The sequence below is a fragment of the Mustelus asterias genome, chromosome 22 (genome assembly GCF_964213995.1).
Source record: "Mustelus asterias chromosome 22, sMusAst1.hap1.1, whole genome shotgun sequence".
NCBI lineage: Eukaryota > Metazoa > Chordata > Chondrichthyes > Carcharhiniformes > Triakidae > Mustelus > Mustelus asterias.
Genome location: NC_135822.1, coordinates 26,070,328 through 26,089,990, shown reverse-complemented (window position 1 = coordinate 26,089,990; position 19,663 = coordinate 26,070,328). Strand labels below are relative to the sequence as shown.

At 42.0% G+C, this 19,663-nt stretch overlaps 1 protein-coding gene across 7 annotated transcripts in view; it reads right to left on the bottom strand.

Moving 5' to 3' along the window:
- The window catches only part of foxj3 (forkhead box J3), a 122,408-nt gene extending 104,499 nt beyond the window's left edge, over positions 1-17,909 (bottom strand). For 5 of the 7 annotated variants that reach the window (XM_078239021.1, XM_078239022.1, XM_078239023.1 and 2 more), the window contains exon 1: positions 17,564-17,769. The gene's annotated coding sequence lies outside the window, so the exon portion shown is untranslated. Of the gene's footprint in view, positions 1-17,563 lie in introns of all 7 variants that reach the window. The other 2 variants (XM_078239024.1, XM_078239020.1) reach the window with 2 other exon arrangements.
- Positions 17,910-19,663: the final 1,754 nt, after the last annotated feature.

Sequence of the window (19,663 nt, the reverse complement as noted above, 5' to 3'; positions counted from 1 at the left end):
AAAGATGTCTTGCTACAATTGTATAAAGCCATAGTGAGACTGCATCTGGAGTACTGCATTTTTAGTTTTGGTTTCCTTATCTAAGGAAGGATATACTTGCCACAAAGTGCAAAGGAGTTCACCAGATTAATCTCTGGGATGGTGGGATTGTGTGATGTGGAGACAGAGAGGAAATTGGGCCTGTATTCTCAGGAATTTTGATGATGATGTGATTTCACTGAAACTTACAAAATTCTTACAGGGCGGGACAGATGTGAGGAAGTGCTACATTGTCAGACATCTTTTTGGCATCAAGGTAAGGCCCTTTGCCTTCTCAGCTCAACATGAAATCCCATGGTACAATTTGCGGAATAGCAATTATCCCATAAAACACTTATCCCGCAATCAATTCTGCAAAAAAAAAATCTGACCATTTATCTCATTGCTGCTCATGGGACTCTGCAGTTGGCAAATTGGCAGCATATTTGCCGACAACGTGACAACAAAACCATCGGTTTTGAAGAGCTTTAAAACACCCTGAGGACATGAAATGTTTGTGGTACTTTTAACATCGGGCTTGTCAGCTGAAGGTAGGTTCTTTCTTTCTACCAACATACGAGGACTTTCATCTCGTTGATTTTTATTGGATTCAAATCTAGATCTCAAAAGGAGCATCTAACATACTACAACACGAGTTCTAACAGCTATGCAAATTAAGATATTATTAGAACTAAGTGCCTCACAAAGCAATATAAACACACAAAATGGTTCTGTAACAAATCTTACAAGGCCTCAATGTATTCATTACTAAGCTACAACCTTTCAACTATCCATCACTGACCAATAGTGACAAATATCTTGCATATTACACAGCTGTCCTGGACATTTTTAGCTGTGTACATGATTTAAAATAAAACAAGCTGGTTTGTATTCTGGTTTATTTCTATGCTGTAAAAATAAACAGTAACCTTTGAATTCTATATATAGACAGAACGATCTAATAATGGCTCACCAAGTTTATCCAGTGCGTACCTGAGTACTCACTGCTACTATTCATCTGCACTTTGTAATTGATCCCAAGTCAGGGTAGTGACAGGAGGCAATACAAATGGCCTCCCCGCACTGGACTGGAGAGGGTGAGAAAGGGAAGAATTGCCAGTTCCACACTACTTACTACTCAAATACTCTTCTGGCAACGTACATCAGGTAAGCAAAATGACAGGTTCAGCTGCGAGGCCTGTCAACAATCAAACAGCCCAGCAACCTTCACCATCAAGGTTCACCCACAATTAATATTTACTTTGGTGAGATACCAGAAGGTATCTAATGCCTTGGAAACAGCCCCCAGAGAATTAGTACCTTCAAAATGAGGAAGATGGCACGGTGGCACAATGGTTAGCACTGCTGTCTCACAGTGCCAAGGACCTGGATTCAATTCCCGGCTTGGATCACTGTGCAGAGCTTGCACGTTCTCCCTGTGTCTACGTGGGTTTCCTCCGGGTGCTCTGGTTTCCTCCCACAGTCTAAAAGATGTGCTGGTTAGGGGCATTGGCCATGCTAAATTCTCCGTCAGTATACCGGAACAGATGGAATGTGGTGATTAGGGGATTTTCACAGTAACTTCATTGCAGTGTTAATGTAAACCTACTTGTGACACTAATAAATAAACTTAAAAAAACAGAATTCTGAATGGCATGGCACTGCAACCAACACAACAGCAGTAGGAATCAAATTAATTTGCTGTTAATGTGGGTGAATGCAAGAATGCACACAAAGAAATCATGGTGAATAACACTTGAAATCATATTCATGTGGGAATTAGTTTATGAAATTAGATTCATACAGAATGGGACACAAAATATACAGACTGCCCAAGAAAAGAAGCTATAGTAACAAGTCTCTATGGAAGACCATTAATCTATCTTGCTGGAAATTAAAGGCCACTGTACAACTTTGCAGGCAGAAGTCTTCTTTTAAAAATGTGGAGTACTATTAAGTCCAGACTGGTATGGGCACTAAGCATTATTGCAAGTTTCTTAGCAACAAGTAAAAAATTCAAGAGGGTTGGATATGAAGGACATTTGATTTTGTTCGCACCAAAACTGTTACATGATGCATGTGTGCATCCAAACCTACTTAACATAGAAACATAGAAAAACTACAGCACAAAAACAGGCCCTTCGGCTCCACAAGTTGTGCCAAACATATCCCTACCTTTTAGGCCTAGCTATGACCCTCCATCCTATTAAGTCCCATGTACTCATCCAGGAGTCTCTTAAAAGACCCTATTGAGTTTGCCTCCACCACCACTGACGGCAGCCGATTCCACTCGCCCACCACCCTCTGCGTGAAAAACTTACCCCTAACATCTCCCCTGTCTCTATCCCCCAGCACCTTAAACCTGTGTCCTCTCGTAGCAGACATTTCCACCCTGGGAAAAAGCCTCTGAGAGTCCACCCGATCTATGCCTCTCAACATCTTATACACCTCTATTAGGTCTCCTCTCATCCTACGTCTCTCCAAGGAGAAAAGGCCTATCCTCATAAGGCATGCCACTCAATCCAGGCAATATCCTTGTAAATCTCCTCTGCACCCTTTCAATCTTTTCCACATCCTTCCTGTAATGAGGCGACCAGAACTGAGCACAGTACTCCAAGTGGGGTCTGATGAGGGTCTTATATAGCTGCATCATTATCCCCGGACTCCTAAACTCAATCCCTCGATTGATAAAGGCCAGCACACCATACGCCTTCTTTAACCACCTCCTCCACCTGCGGGGCCGATTTTAGAGTCCTATGGACCCGGACCCCAAGGTCCTTCTGATCCTCCACAGTACTGAGAGTCTTTCCTTTTATATTGTACTCCTTCATCCCATTTGACCTGCCAAAATGGACCACTACGCATTTATCTGGGTTGAAGTCCATCTGCCACTTCTCCGCCCAGTCTTGCATCCTATCTATGTCCTCTGTAACTTCTGACATCCCTCCAGACTATCCACAACCCCACCAACCTTTGTATCGTTGGCAAACTTACCAACCCACCCCTCCACTTCCTCATCCAGGTCATTTATGAAAATGACAAACAGCAAGGGTCCCAGAACAGATCCCTGGGGCACACCACTGGTGACCGACCTCCATTTAGAAAAAGACCCATCTATACCCACTCTCTGCCTCCTTTGGGCAAGCCAGTTCTGGATCCACAGGGCAGCAGCCCCTTGGATCCCATGCCCTCTCACTTTTTCTAGGAGCCTTGCGTGGGGGACCTTATCGAACGCCTTGCTAAAATCCATATAAATCCGTACTTAATGGTAAACAAATGGTCTCTACAACTAAACAGACAGCCAATGCACTCCAAGACACAGAAGTGCTTAATTTTCCATTGTCCAGACTAGGCACATTCCCAGTTCAACATATTACAATTCCATTGCTTATGTTACCCAAACAACAGTGCTCCCAATAAAATCTTGCTGTCATGCATATTTTCAATGTGCAGTGTGTTTAAATTAATCCGATACAAGGACTTCATGGTACATTCCATGCTGCTGCGTGGCCAGACATCCACGTAGCTTAGCAGGATAATTGCCAAACAGGCTCAATTTTCAAACATTAATGTACAATCTTGCAACTCAGTTTTCGCTGTTACCAACATAATTAGCCTAAACAATGCCAAAGTACAACTGGAAAACTTTTCATCTGGTGACATTGCTGGTTATTTCCAATTGTCTTGCACTTAAGTGATATCAAGAGCAATCAATTGTACAAGGTCCTCAAATTGTTAGAAGTGTTTGGATGCCGGCATAAATGGGACAAGGACCAGAGGGAAAGTTGAAGACTATGAATTACAAGTTGAATAATGAAAAATGTAACTGGGAGCTACGACATCAACCTCAACAGATAGGCAACATTTACGTAAACTTAAATGACTATGAATAGTCCTAAAATGATATATTTTGCCATTCAAGAGCATTTATATATTTTTTTAAATGGTAAAGCGAATACTCTTTTTAAAAAAAAGAAACCAGCACTGTCCCATTTATAAGAACTTTTACCCTCCCTCTATCTAACACCACATCAGCAGTAGATAACATAAAGCATTGTTTATCATAGAGTACACCGTATCTCCCTAATGAATGTGACTACCACTGTTAAAAAAGCTATCCCACTTTTTAGACAGCAATAATCTGCAGGTACACCAGGAATAGTGGAAATCTGAGATAGTAGTATTGAGTTTTATCTAGGATCTATTGAACAGCTTCTATTCAATCATTCTGTACAGAAGGACATGTGGAGTCATCTGCACCCAGATCAATGACATAACCATGACATTGTCATCTCAAACTGCCCCAAAGCATTAATATGGCACCTGTCCCAGTACAAGAAAAAATTAACTAAATTCAGGATATTCATTTTATTTCTTAAATATCAAAAAGAGTGAGCCTTGGGGATGTGAGGATGGCACAAAAGTGTTGTGGCTTCAATGCAAAATCCAATGGAAACACTACAACACCAAGATGAGCACAACTTGCGCACACTCTTTCACTGTAACAATCAGATTCTATGAATAGAGAAGTTATGCTCAAGGGAACTTGCAATTTTCACAGTAATGCAGACAGAAACAAGGAAATGAAACAACACAAATATTAAAAGCACAAACCAATAACTCTGTTGAATTTCTTAAATTTTAGATCTACATGAGATATTTTCTCGAGTTCGTCACTGGTCACTTCCATGAGCACCATGTTTTAGAGAGTACGTTCCCTAGTACGTTAAATGCTAGCAATGACCCTCGTCATGTGCACTAGCCAGAGACCTCACACACCTGCCTTTCTCCTATTTTTCAGCAGGTACTAGCTTGAACACTATAGTAATATTAGGTAAATCACGGACCAATTAACCATTTATTTTACTATGGCTATTTGAAAAGAATATAGTTTTCACAAAGTAAAATTCTCTATCGCACATTTATCAAATAATAGATTAGGCCCCTTATGACAACAGCACCTCATCCACCATGTTAAAGATTCACTTCCTCCACACCGGTCCTATTCAATGCTGAGTTGACAGGCATCAGGTCCAGTGTCAGTGGGGAGGCCACAATTGCCCTGGTGACCTGGAGCAAGTTGGGGAAATTAGCCACGGTTCTTGCTTCAAATAACAAAAACAGTGAGTCCCAGTCTCACCACTTCCTTGAAGTGGATGAATGTCAGATGATGATAGATGGTCTCCCAAAGGTTGATCGCCTTCAATGCTGAACTCTGTATTTCCAATATGAATTGCTCTCAATTGGTGGCTGTGCCCACTGCCGCCAAGGTTCTATGGTCTAGAATTCCCCCTCTAAATCTTTCACACCTTCCTCTCTCTTTCCTCCTTTAAGATGCTCCTTAAAATCTACCTCTGTGACCAAGCTTTGGGTAATCTGACCCAGTGTTTCCTGTGTGACTATCAAATTTCATTTGAAAATACTCAAGTGAAGCAGCTTCAGGTGTATTACTACGTTAAGGGGGCTGTATAAATGCAAGAAGGCGATCACTGTTGGGTACTAGTGTCTTAAACAACTGCTTGTCAAGATGAATACCGTTCTGCTAAACTGACACTAGGATCATTAGACTAGAGGCAGTACAGATTCTCTGACAGACAAGTGAATATATTTTCAAGCACAATTCTGCTCTGCTCTCAGGAAAAAAGCTTCCTTTCCAAACTTTTCACAAAATACATCTGAATGAAAGGTACAATACGAATGTGTTTTACTTCAGGCCAGTTAGCTACTAATTTTGATGCCCAATAGTCAGCGATTTTAAACGGAGTCCAATTTATTGATATTAAGAAGAAGGTTCAGACACAAAAAAACCTTTTCAACTCAACCTCAGCACCACAGCGCAAAATGATTGGTGATCACTCCAGGGACTGCAACAAATAATAAAAATAAAGGCTGGAAACACATGGCTATCTTAGAGAGAGTAAACTTGAGATGGAGAATTAATTGGTTCTGATTAGCAACTTTCGTCCAAATTATTAAAGTTTCTTCTCAACTGTTGACAAATCTGTTGCATATTTCTACTCAGATTTTCAGTACTTGCCGAGTTTATTTTTATTACATGGAATCAATCAGTCCAATTATAGATAATCCATTCAAATTTACAAACATGAATCAAAAAGCAGCTTACATCTTGATCATTTGTTGAAATACAAAAGATCTCAAGCAGTGAACTTATATTAATATTTATAACAAGAATCTCTTAAATATAGGATGCTGGCTCTGAACGTCTTGGCAATGGCATATGTGAAGTGTTCGGAAATCATCTGTGAAAGCACTCAAAGTCCATCTGTAGAGAAGAACCAACATATATCTCTCAAAATTGTAATTTAGATTTGAATAGTACGCAACTGTCTGCATCCTTTTCTTTAAATTCATCAACTAAACATTGCTTTTACAGTTTTTACTGTACATTGCTAATTTTGCTCACTGCACTTGCTTTGATATTTGAAGGCTGTATAAATACAAGTCTTTTATTACTCCCAAGCCAGAGAAATAAGCAACTGATCAACACTGAAAATTCTCATGACACCAAATTATGCATTTATTGCGGACACTCCAAGTCAATGCACCATATCACTCAATTTACTTCATTGCATATGACACTTCTTGAATACATTAAAACCTGATCCAATCATCTCCATCGGGTATAACATTATTTGATATACCAAACTCAAACAAATTTACCTCCAACGTTTAAAGCATCTCCTGAACTCAATGGCAGGTTTCCACAAGAATTAAGTTCAGTGACTAATTTTACAGCACCTCTCAGATCATTAGAGAATGTATACATCGGAAGGTGTATATTTAAAATGCACACTGAGCTAGGAGGAATTACTTTTAAGTATTTCCTCCTCCCGTGTGCTATATTTCTTTTAAAAGTTGTGTAAAATTGGCTTTGATATATATTCCTTAATTTAAACAAGAAAGTCACTTCAACGGAAGGCACGAGTACCCAACAGTGATCCAAATATGCAAAGATGACATGGTGAGTTGATCAACTCCATGTATATCGGAACACAGGATTTAGGAGGAGTCCCATTTGGCCCTTCAAGCTTGCTCTGCTATTCATTAAGATTGTCATTGATCTGGCTATGGTCTCAACTCCACTTTCCTGTCTGCCTCCCATAACCCTTGATGATCAAAAGTCTACTAACTCAGACTTGAATGAATTCAGTGACCCAGCCTCCACTGAACTCCAGGGAAGAGAATTCCAAATATGAATGACCCTCAAAGAAAAAATTTCTCCTCATCTCCACCTAAAATGGTAGATTCCTTGTACTTAAATTGTGTCCCCTGGTTCTAGGCTCTCCCACAAGAGGAGACATCCTGCTGGTACCTCTCCTATCAAGTCCCCTCAGCGTCTTATGTTTCAATAAGATCATCTCTCATTCTTCTAAACACCAATGGGTAAGGACCCAACCTGTTCAACTTTCCTTCGTAAGATAAATCCTTTATCCTAGGAATGAGATGTATGAACATCCTCTGCACTGCTTCAAAATTGATGTCTTTTTTCAAATAAGGAAACCAAAACTGTAAACAGCATTCCAAATTTGGTCTCGCCAAGACGCTGCAGTGAAACTTTATTGCATTTATATTTGATTTTCCTTGCAATAACCACCAACATTCCATTTGCCTTCTAAATCATCTTGTACCTGCATACTAATTTTTTGTGATTAATATGCCAGGACACCCAGATCCCTCTGCAATTATCATACACTGCCTTTCTATTTTTCCAATTTGGACAAGTTCACATTTTCCCACATTGTACTCCATCTGCCCACTCAGCCAACCTCTTCATATCCCTTTGCAGACTCTCAATCTCCTCTTGACAACTTAGATTTCTACCTTTATTGGTGTTATCAGCAAATTTAGCCACCGTACATTCAGTCCCTTCATCCAGATCACTGATGTAGTTTGTAAATAGTTGAGGCTCCAGCACTGATCCCTGTGGCATTCCACTACTTACAGTCTGATTCCTGCTAGCTAATCAATCCTTCATCCATGTTAATATGTTCCCCCCAACCATGCTTTCTTACCTTGTGCGATAACCTTCAATGTGGTACATTATCAAATGTCTTTTGGAAATCCAAGGACACCACATTTACAGGTTTCCCTTTATCCATCTTGCTTGTTCCTTTGTCAAAAAGTTGTAACAAGTTAATTTGACAATTTCCCTTTCACAATGTGGAGATGCCGGCGTTGGACTGGGGTTGGCACAGTAAGGAGTCTCACAACACCAGATTAAAGTCTAACAGATTTTATTTGGTATCACAAGCTTTCAGAGCACTGCTCCTTCAGACTCACTTGATGAAGGAGCAGCACTCCAAAAGCTCGTGATACCAGATAAACCTGTTGGACTTTAACCTGGTGTTGAGAGACTTCTTACTGTACCCACCCCAGTCCAACGCCAGCATCTCCACATCAGACTTCCCTTTCACCAAGCCATGCTGACTCTACCTGATCCCATTATGATTTTCTAAGTATCCTGTTATAACTTACTTGATAATGGATTCTAGAACTTCTGCTATGACAAATGTTAGGCTAATTGACTTTTGGTTTCTGGCTTTCTGTCTCCCTCCTTTCTTGAATAAAGATGTTGCATTAACTATTTTGCAATCCACTGGGACTCTTCCAGAATCCAGGAATTTACGAAGATTAAAACAATATATCTACTATCTCTGCAGCCACTTCTTTTAAGAACTGAGGATGCAGGTCACCCAGCAATAACTCATCAGCCTTTAGGTCTACTAGTTTTCCCAGCATCTTTTTCCTGGTTATAGTGATTATTTTAAGTCCCTCCCTCCCATTCACCTCTTGATTTAAGTACCTTTGGGAAGTTTTCTAAGCCTTTTACAGTGACACCAGACACAAAATACCTATTCAATGCCTCCACCATTTCCTTATTTTCCATAACAACTCTGCAGACACTCTCTAGAGGACCTACACTAGCTTTAGTTACTCTTTCCCTATTTAAATACTTGCTGAAACACATACATTCAATTATGCCAGTTAACTTTCATTCATATTCAAATTTTTCCTTCATTTTCGTCATACTTGCTGGTTCTTCAAATCTGACCAATCTTCTGACCGACCACTAATCTTTGCAGATTTACAGTGCTTCTTTCTATATAATACGGTCCTTAACTTCCTTATTCAGCCACGGATGATGCATCTTTCTCAAAATACTTTCTTTCTCACTCGGATAAATCTTTGCTGAGAGTTACTATATGTCTCCTTAAAAGTCTGCCACTGCATTTCTACTGTCCTGCCTTTTAACCTAGATTCCCAGTTCACTTTAGTTAGGTCTGCCTTCAAACACTTATAATTACCTTTAGTCAGGTTTAAAACATTGGTCTTAAGACTCGAACTTCTCCTCATCCAAACGAACATGAAATTCTGTCACGAAATTGCGGTCACCTTAAGGTTCCTTCACCTCGAGCTTACTGATTAACCCTGTCTCTGAAGGATACACTGGCCATTGTGGGAATGTAACGAAAGTTCACAGGCCAATCCCTGGAATGGCAGGATTGTCAAATAGGGAAGATTGAGGAGACGAAGCCTGTATTCTCTAGAGTTTAGAGGAATGACTGTACAAAATTCTTAACATGCTCAACAGAATAGATGCAGGAAGGATATTCCCCCTGGTTGGGAGCGTCCAGAATCATGGAGCAGACTCAGAATAAGGGATAGGCCATTTAGGACCAAGATGAGGAGGAATTTCTTCAGTCAGAGGGCGGTGAATCTTTGGAAACGTATACCTCAGTGAGCTGTGAAGGCTCAATCATTGAGTATGTTCAAAGCAGAGGTTGATCGATGGAGCTATCATTGACATCAAGAATTCAGGGATAGTGCGGGAAGATGAAGTAAAGATAGAAAATCAGCCGCCATCTAGTTAAATGGCGGAGCAGACTCAAGGGGATGAATGGTCGACTCCTGCTCCTATGTTCCTGTCTCATTGCTCATTACCAAGTCTAAAATAGCCAGCTCCCTGGTTGGCCCTAGAACATACTGATCTAACAAATTGTCTTGAATACATTCCATGAATGAGTTATTCAGTGGTTCATGCTGTGGGTGAGGCATTAAATGCTTGGCACTAGTCCCTGTTAGAAAATTCCCTCTTTGTTTTGGTTGAACTACTTAATGGTTTGCACTTCTCTGTACAGAGTTGAAAAAAATAAGATGTCCCAAAATGTGTAATTTGTAAAATTTATTGATAAACAAATCAAGTGCTCCCAGTTCTGACATTGGGTCATCAATCTGAAAAGTTAAGTTTCTCTCTCCACAGATGCTGCCAGACATGCTAAGTGTTGCCAGAATCTTGTGTTCATACTATATCCCCTACTGGATTAACCCCAACATTAGGACTGATCTGATGTAAAGGAATAAATTCCGACAGACCAAAGAATTTTAGGTCAGGGTTCTTGCTGAGTTGCTGCTGCTGGAAAATGGGTACACAAATGTTGAGTAAATACAGCCCTCCTGGTTAAATGGTCAGCAAACACTCAATTTCTGGATGCACACATGAAAACGAACCAATGTGTAGGATGCTAAGGAGTTAACAGATCACATGCAACTGGAGGTAGGGGAGCCAGCCAATGCTTCAAACCCAGTCAGTTTTGTCATTCCACTCTTCCTCACTCATCTTGCAATGAGTTCAGAAAGTCCTGCTCTCGGTGCTTAGTTCTGTTACCTCAACACACTCTGCAAAGCAAGTTTCCAGCTTTTCTCCCATTTGCACCTCCGATGTTATTTTCAAATTCAGGTGCAACCTTAAACTGCAGCTTTAGTTATTTCCTAGAATCACAACATCTGGTCACACACCTTGGGTGCTTTAGCTTCCGAGAAGTCATATTCGAATTGAACAGCTCCCAGAAAATAACAATGTGAAGACTGCAATAGCCTGATACAGGAAAGGCATGCTGGAATGAGCTTCTATAGTTTCGCTGACACCCAACATCCTGGGTCTCAAATTATGCCACTATCTACTGAATTACCACATAATTTTTTGCTAAAAGATACCAGTAGGACTGTTACAGCATTACCCAATGCTGTAACAAATCACACAACTTTCGAGAGCATCAAGCTACTCAAGCATACTGCTGGAGTGTGAGAAAGAAAATAGCATTTTAATTTTAGGGCACATTTCCGCTGGATTGCTGGGAAGTGCAAGACTAGATTCTATTCCACAAAAGCATATGCAAGTGTGCACAAATAGCCTCACTCTTCGATTTAAAAGCATTATAGACTTAGTCAACCATTTCTGAAATTTTCCAGTCAAGAGCTCATCCTTTTTTGTTAGTTTAATACTTGACACACTGAAATCCATCAAGTTGAAATGCCTGAGAAATTTACATAAGCAGCTTTTCTTGAAACGCGTGGAGTGCACATTTTTTTCAACACCCAATGAATTACATGAACCCAGAGAATTTAAAGGCAGTTTATCAGCCAAAGCTTATAAGCACTCGCATGCATTGGGATGGTGCTGAAATTTAACCAGGATTATCTGAATCAGAATGGGAAGAATCTCAGGCCCTTATGATAGATCCGTCATTCCAGGACCCAAGAATGACCCAGAATAGCTGGTCAATCAGCAGTACCCTGAATTCTGTGGCAAAGGCACAAGGTTAGAGTCTGCCAGGGATCAATTCAGTTCCAAGAGCGCACCCTTCGAGCCTCAGATCTAGACACAGTCTCCATGATGATTTAATATCACTGCTTTAAGAATAAAAATGTAACCAGACAGGTGAAAGATAATGCTTTTTCCCTCCTGCAACTCCAGGATAGTATTATGTAGGCGTAGGTGAAAAAAAACACATTACAATCCAATTCACACCAACTAAAAAGTAAAAAGGGTTCTCTTTAACCTCTTCACTTGGCTTGTACAACCAAATCCCATCAATTTAAATCCTGGCTGCATGCCCACATTTTAGCTGCCATATATTCATTCCTGCATCAACTGAATCCAAGCAGATGAAGAGCAAATAACCACAAATGCAGCAATTCTCATGACAGAAGTGATACCAAACACAAGAGGTATGAATTATAAAAATACACCCCCCTTCCCCAAGACCACACACAGGTATCACAGGGGAGGGGTGGTGCCATGCAACAACCTTAGCAACAAAATGACACCATTTCATGTGCATTTTTAATTGAAACAAGCATCTGGAACCCTTAATCTCATTAAAACTACTTGCTGAGCACTCTGTTGGCACAGCTCAGCTGGTAAGGCAAGTACACAGCTGAGCTACACGGAGCAGAAGGTGCCAGGTTTCAATTCACCAGTTTGTTTTGAGGGAGGTTAATGCAGCTTGGGCAAAGATAAGTGCACGACAATTGGGCTTGGTGGCTTCCAATTATAGAGATGGGAAAACATTCAGGCATAACCTGTGGATATCAGGCTGGACTGATGGCTAAATAGTTCACATCCCCCTCGGTACTGTCTATCAACTGCTGCTGGACGACCAATCAACTCACTGAAAGATGTTTTTTGGTTCTCCTGAAACATGCTGACCTTCCACTGTACAGAGTTATGGTTGCCAGAGTGTTCCAGGCTGATTCCAAGGTCCAGTACTACATACAGAAGGATGCATTAAACTTTGGGGAAGCAGCCACAAAGGCTCAATGGGAAAAAGCCTCGCCATAGTAAACCGAGAAGCTGGAACCCATGCGAAATCCCTGAGGCTGTATATAACAGAGAATGTTTGACATGCAATGTGAATGTCTAAATCTAAACATAATCTGTAATAGCAAGTGTAGTGAGGCACCTCCTGTACTCTACTGAAAGGAACTGATTAGTATTGCACTTTATCTAATGTCAAATTAGAACTGTCACGTATTCATAAAATTTGTTAAAGTACAATGAAGTATATTTTAGGGGGCAAACTTGAAGGAAAGAGCAAACAAATGGCTACAAAAACTGCAACATAATACAAGGTTTCTCCCCTTCATCAACCTTAAAATTCTGAGCATGCTGCCTTGGAGGTATCCCAAGGATAGTAAGAAATGCAAATACATTGCTAATTAGGTTTGAGTGCACTTGTGTAACAACTTGCACTTTATATAGCAGCTTGGCGGTAGTGAAGGCAAATGGGCTGCACGGTGGCACAGTGGTTAGCACTGCTGCCTCACAGTGCCAGGGACCCAGGTTCGATTCCCGGCTTGAGTTAGTGTGTGTGGAGTTTGCACATTCTCCCCTCTGATGGGATGTTGGCATTTATCACGAGGGGGATAGAATATAAAAGCAGAGAAGTCTTGCTGCATCTGTACAAGGCATTGGTGAGGCCGCAGCTGGAATACTGTGTGCAGTTTTGGTCCCCTTACTTGCGAAAGGATATATTGGCCTTGGAGGGAGTGCAGAGAAGGTTCACCAGGTTGATACCGGAGATGAGGGGTGTAGATTATGAGGAGAGATTGAGCAGACTAGGTTTGTACTCGTTGGAGTTTAGAAGGCTGAGGGGGGATCTTATAGAGACCTATAAGATAATGAAGGGGCTGGATAGGGTAGAGGTGGAGAGATTCTTTCCACTTAGAAAGGAAACCAGAACTAGAGGGCACAGCCTCAAAATAAGGGGGGGTCAGTTTAGGACAGAGTTGAGGAGGAACTTCTTCTCAGGGTGGTGAATCTCTGGAATTCTCTGCCCACTGAAGTGGTGGAGGCTACCACATTGAATATGTTTAAGTCACGGATAGATGGATTTCTGATCGGTAGGGGAATTAAGGGTTATGGGGAGCAGGCGAGTAAGTGGAACTGATTCACTTCAGATCAGCCATGATCTTATTGAATTGCGGGGCAGGCTCAAGGGGCTAGATGGCCTACTCCTGCTCCTATTTCTTATGTTCTTATATTCCCCGTGTCTGCATGGATTTTCTCTGGGTGCTTTGGTTTCCTCCCACAGTCCAAATATGCGTGGGTTAGGTGGATTGGCCATACTAAATTGCCCCTTAGTGTCAGGGTAAATGCATAGGGTTATGGAGGTGGGGCCTGGATGGGATTGTGGTCAGTGCAGACTCGATGGGCTGAAAGGCCTCCTTCTGCACTATAGGGATTCTAAAGTGTCCAAAGACACTTCGTGGAAGAAAATAAAATGACATTGAGCCATACAAGGAGATAGAAGGACAGACGACCAGAAACCTGGTCAGGTAGGTTTTAAAGAACAGCTTAAAGAAGAAAAGGATGAATGTTGGAGAGGTTCAGATGGGAAATGTCAGAGTAACTGAAGACAAGATCACCAATGGTGCAGCAATGAAAATCATAAATGCTCATGGAGCCAGAATTGGAGAAGCACAAATATCTGGTAAAGTTGTAGGACTGAAGGAGGTTACAGAGATAAGGTTGGGGGAAGAGCATGGAGGGAGTCAAAACAAGTAAAACTTTTAAGTAAGGGAATTGATGGACCAGAGCCAATGTAGGTTGGTGAGCACGGGGTAGACCCCATGATACATGAATGCATAACTACCTAAATAATAAATTCTTATGAGCCGAGAGCTGAGAATTTTGTTTCATCAAAACAACCTTATCGAATGTTACATAATTTTAGTATTCCAAAAACGCAAAAAAAATCTCTGCTCCTCAGAATAACCAGGCTCAAGCTATTCAAATGTCATTTTCTTCCAATTTCGGTTTCTACTTCCACATGCCGAAGTAACCGGGAACATTTGCAATAATTTTAAGGACCAGCAAAATCTTCACCATGTACTTTGTGACATTACACATCAAAATCTTGCACTTTTATGGTATCTTCGCCATAATAAACTGACCACAGCTCTTCACAAAAAAGTAGAACACTGAAAAAATGTTTTAATCATTCAGAAACTCAACGAACTCCAATGAAAAAGTAAAAGAGCAAATTTAATTCATCCTAGTGCTTGAAGCACTCTCCAAAATGAAGGCAAACCTGGTATCAACAACTCACTCATAAGAACACAGAACCATCAGACAACAATTCAGACACCCAATAGGTATGTGGAAAGGAAAAAACCTGAAGCTGCCATAATACAAGGAAGGGATGCTATGTGGTGTCACAAATGCATTCACTGACTGACTGGCTCATTCAAAGGTGCTGTTAAACAACGTTCACAGGACAAAATCACAGAAAAAAAATTACTGTGCAACCCTATCTTCAAAGAAGGTCGAGTCTTGACATTTTAAAACAAATGGAATTGGATAGGCCTGGCTTTCTTCTTTGCCGTGTCAGTGGGATGGCAATTGGAGAACCTAAACTTTAATCACAACGCAGTCACAATATACTGCAAATAGGAAAAGGGTCATAAATTTCAGGTGTGAATCACACAAAAATAAACAGCCTGTATCTTACTTTTGGGGTGTTAAAATTAAAACATTCTCACGAAGAAACAGCACTTTATGCCCATTATGTACATCTGAATGCTTTAGTACAAATGTGTGGTCACATGAGATTCTCCACCTTTCTCTCTCTGTTCCTCAGTTAAAATTCATTATGGTATCCCAAGCAAAATACCAGTGCAAGGAACTTTATGTTTTAAAAGAACATCCTGAAACTTTGAGAGTATTTACTTTAAAGGTTTTCCCTTTGAAGAAGGCGACAAACAATGCAACACAAATCCAAAGACCATACTTTTGATTTTCAGGCCATGCTGAGTTAGCTGATCCAAGGTGGAGAGAAATTACTGCGATAAGCCTCAATGAAAACAAATTAGGCAGGGTTCCCACTCTTGATTACTATCTAGTGACCTCTGCTGGAAAGTGTGCATGAGTAGACATCAACTATGGCCAAGATTGGCCTCAGTCAAATAATCTAATTACAGATATACTGTTCAGTACTTGAATAATGGCCATTTTAAAAAATCATACCTCAGTAGCAGCAAAATACATTTAAGAGATATTTGAGGATGGTGTAGAATGAGTAAAAATCAAAAACTATCTCCACACCCCAAGTAGAATTTCAAAAATTATTTCCCTTCGGATTCTGGAAATTCTAACTGCAGGCTTGTAGGGCACTCGTTTTCAGATCTGACTCTGTGTCACTCAAACAGCTGCCACCAGACCTGAAAACCTGACAGGCTCACTCAAATCTGTTTGTTGCCTCAAAAAAGCCAACAGTTGAATGTATAGGGAAATTAAACCAGAATAATCCAAAATTACTTCCTGGGATTATTTATATTCTGTGCGAATAAAGTTATTCAGCCCCTCAGCAATTACACCAGTACAATTAATAATAGGGGTGAATATGTTTAGTTAGATCTGTACAGAATCTCACACAGGCTCCTTGATGTAAAATCACGACATAAGATATTGCACAACTGTTGTTTAGGTGGCATTACAGACTCAAAGACAGTGTTTCCTCCCATCCGAAAGAACAGTAAACTGCTACCTATTCCATACACATTGGACAAGGCTTGACATGTACTCTACAAAGAATATACTGCACACATCAGAAACTGACTAGATTTCTAGTGCCTTGTTTTCACCTATAATACTCCAGTTCATCTCGAATTGATCTCACCAATGCAACCTTGACTGACAAGACCTGTACTTTTTTAAAAAAGTAGTGTAACAAGTAAGCTTATATTAACACCGCAATGAAATTACTGTGAAAATTCCCTAGTCGCCACACTCCGGCGCCTGTTCGGGTAACACGAAGGGAGAATTTAGCACGGCCAAGGCACCTAACCAGCACACCTTTCGGACTATGGGAGGAAACCGGAGCACCCGGAGGCAACCCACGCAGACACGGGGAGAACGTGCGGACTCCGCACAGACCCAAGCCGGGAATAAAACCCAGGCTCCTGGCGCTGCGGGACAGCAGTGCTAACCACTGTGCCGCCCACATCTTTAAAAATCCACTCTTCGGACAACCCAAGTTGAAAAGGGCAAAAATCTAGATTGTACCATTGAGGCGTTTCACAATCCAAGAGGGGCACCAGTGTGAGTACTTCACACACCCATCATTATGTCACCACCGAAATCCAAGTGCCTGTGCTGGAATTACCCATAAGAGATGCAAAATATAAAATCAAACCTCGCATGTACATGCAACATTTATAAACAAAATGGGGGAAGAACACAGCATTTAATATTGAAATGCCACCATTTCCAGTGCTAAAATTAAGCAGAGTAAACAAGATGTCTCAGGTATTCCTCTCAGCAGCTCCTTACAGATAAAGAAAGCTGGTCATTAGACAGTAATCCTGGTCTGTCGCTCCAGTGTCACTGCCTTGCACCCTCCCCATTACAGATCCCCCCCCCCCCCCCCCCAACCCCCGGCAGGCCCGCCAGAGCTGCTCCAGCGCCAGGCCCCGGGGATGCCCGCCTCCATTGCAGGCCTAGTGAGCGGTCTGCTCCCCATACTGGGCCCCAGGGTCTATTTTAGACCTCGGTTATCGATGGTTAGTCAGGGTTGAGGTGAGCTGGCTCGGTCTCTGCCTCCACCCCCCCCCCCCCTTCCCCAGAGCGTCCCTCCCCCTCCTTCCCCTTCAGTGAGGCTCGAGTTGGGCGCCACTCCCCGGGGCTCAGCCCCCACCCCCCCCATTCCTCCTCCTCCCTCTCCCCCTCCCCGTTCAGACTCACCCTCTCGCCCAGCGCTTCCCCCCGGCTTCGGGCCTCCGGTCGTCGTCACCCCCACCCTGGGGAGAGGCCCGGTTCCCCGTCGCCCGACCCCGCCTGTGGTAGTTGGGGGTGGTCGGGGCCGCTGGCAGGGCAGGGCCGCTCCCGCTTTCCCAGTCCCCGGTCCCGGTCCCTTCTCAGCGCCAGACTCGGCCTACACCCGGAACTACTTCCAGCGCCGCGGGACTCTCGCCAACCCCGCGCGTAGCGCTCCGCCCGCCCGGCCGGCCGCAGCACCAGGCAGGCAGGGACACCTCCGCAGCCCGGAAAGAAGAGCGGGCGAAACCCGCTGTCAATCAGCGAGTCAGCCAACTCATGGTTCACGTCCCACTTTTTGATGCAAACTGGTGCGGGCGGGCAGAGATTTTTCGTTCTTAGTTGGAAGGAGGAATTAGGTTACAAACTATCCATAGAATCATAGAAACCCTACAGTGCAGAAAGAGGCCATTTGGCCCATCGAGTCTGTGCCGACCACAATCCCACCCAGGCCATACCCCCATATCCCTACATATTTACCCGCTAATCCTCTAACCTACGCATCTCAGGACACTAAGGGGCAATTTTTTAGCATAGCCAATCAACCTAACCCACGCATCTTTGGTTTATAAACTATTATACTTCTTGTTAACACTGGACGTAGAAGGAAACGACGAAAATCATTCCCCTCAAATTATCATTTCTATTGTTTTAATCGCAATAGCAATAGTAACCAGTTTTGTAGTTTAAAAAAAGTTCCATGGCATATTCCACAAAACTTCTTACATAAATACATTTGGGACATATTCAGAGTGTGATAGGTCCCATATAAATACAAGTATTTTAACTATATAATAAAGACATAAATGTATACAATATACGTGTCTGAATACAGTATACTTCTATGATATTAAAGTTCATTAGTGTCACAAGTAAGGCTTACATTAACACTGCAATGAAGTTACTGTGAAAATCCCCTAGTCGCCACACTTTGGTGCCTGTCCGGGTTCACTGAGGGAGAATTTGGCATGGCCAATGCACCTAACCAGCACGTCTTTCGGACTGTGGGAGGAAATCGGAGCACCCGGAGGAAACCCATGCAGACACGGGGACAATGTGCAGACTCTGCACAGACAGTGACCCAAGCCAGGAATCAAACCCCAGTCCCTGGCGCTGTGGGGCAGCAGTGCTAACCACTGTGCCATCGTGCATAACCAGTTTTGTACTGAAAAAAAAGTTCCATGGCATATTCCACAAAACTTCTTATATAAATATGTTTGGGACATATTCAAAGTGTGATAGTTCCCGTATAAATACAAGTATTTTAACTATATAATAAAGACATGAATGTATACAACATACTTGTATGAGTACAGTATACTTCTGTGATATTGCTCAGTGGTTGGTACTCTGTTGCAAGGGTGTGGGATATGGTTGACATGCCATTGAAAGAATTCAGAAAGAAGGGATGTGGGCACCACTTGACAAGGCCAGAATCTAATGCCCATCTCCAATTGCCCTTGAGAAGGTGGTGACCCACCTTCTTGAACTGCTGCAGTCTGTGTTGTGTAAGCTGTTCAGTGGGAAGTTCCATAATTCTGATCCAACGGCAATGAGGGAACAGCAATATAATTGCAAATCAAGATAGTGCATGACTTGGAGGGAAACTTGTAGATGGTGCTGATTCCTTGTGCCTGTCTTTGTTCCTCTAGGTGTTTGAGATCACAGGCTTGGAAAGTGCCACTAAAGAAGCATAGATAAGTTGCTAAGTTTCTATAGATATATAAAGAGAAAAAGATTGACAAAAATGAATATAGGCCCCTTGCAGTCAGAAATGGGAGAATTCGTAACGGGGAATAAAGAAATGGCTGAGGAATTAAATTTGTACTTTGCTTCAGTCTTCACAAAGGAAGACATGAATAATGTACCAGAAGTGCTGAAAGAAATATGTTTTAGTGAGGAGCTGAAGGAAATCAGCATTCGTAGATAAATGGTTTTGGGGAAATTGATAGGATTGAAGGTGGATGAATCTTCAGGTCTTGATAATCTTCATCCCAGAGTACTTAAGGAAGCGGCCCTGGAAATAGT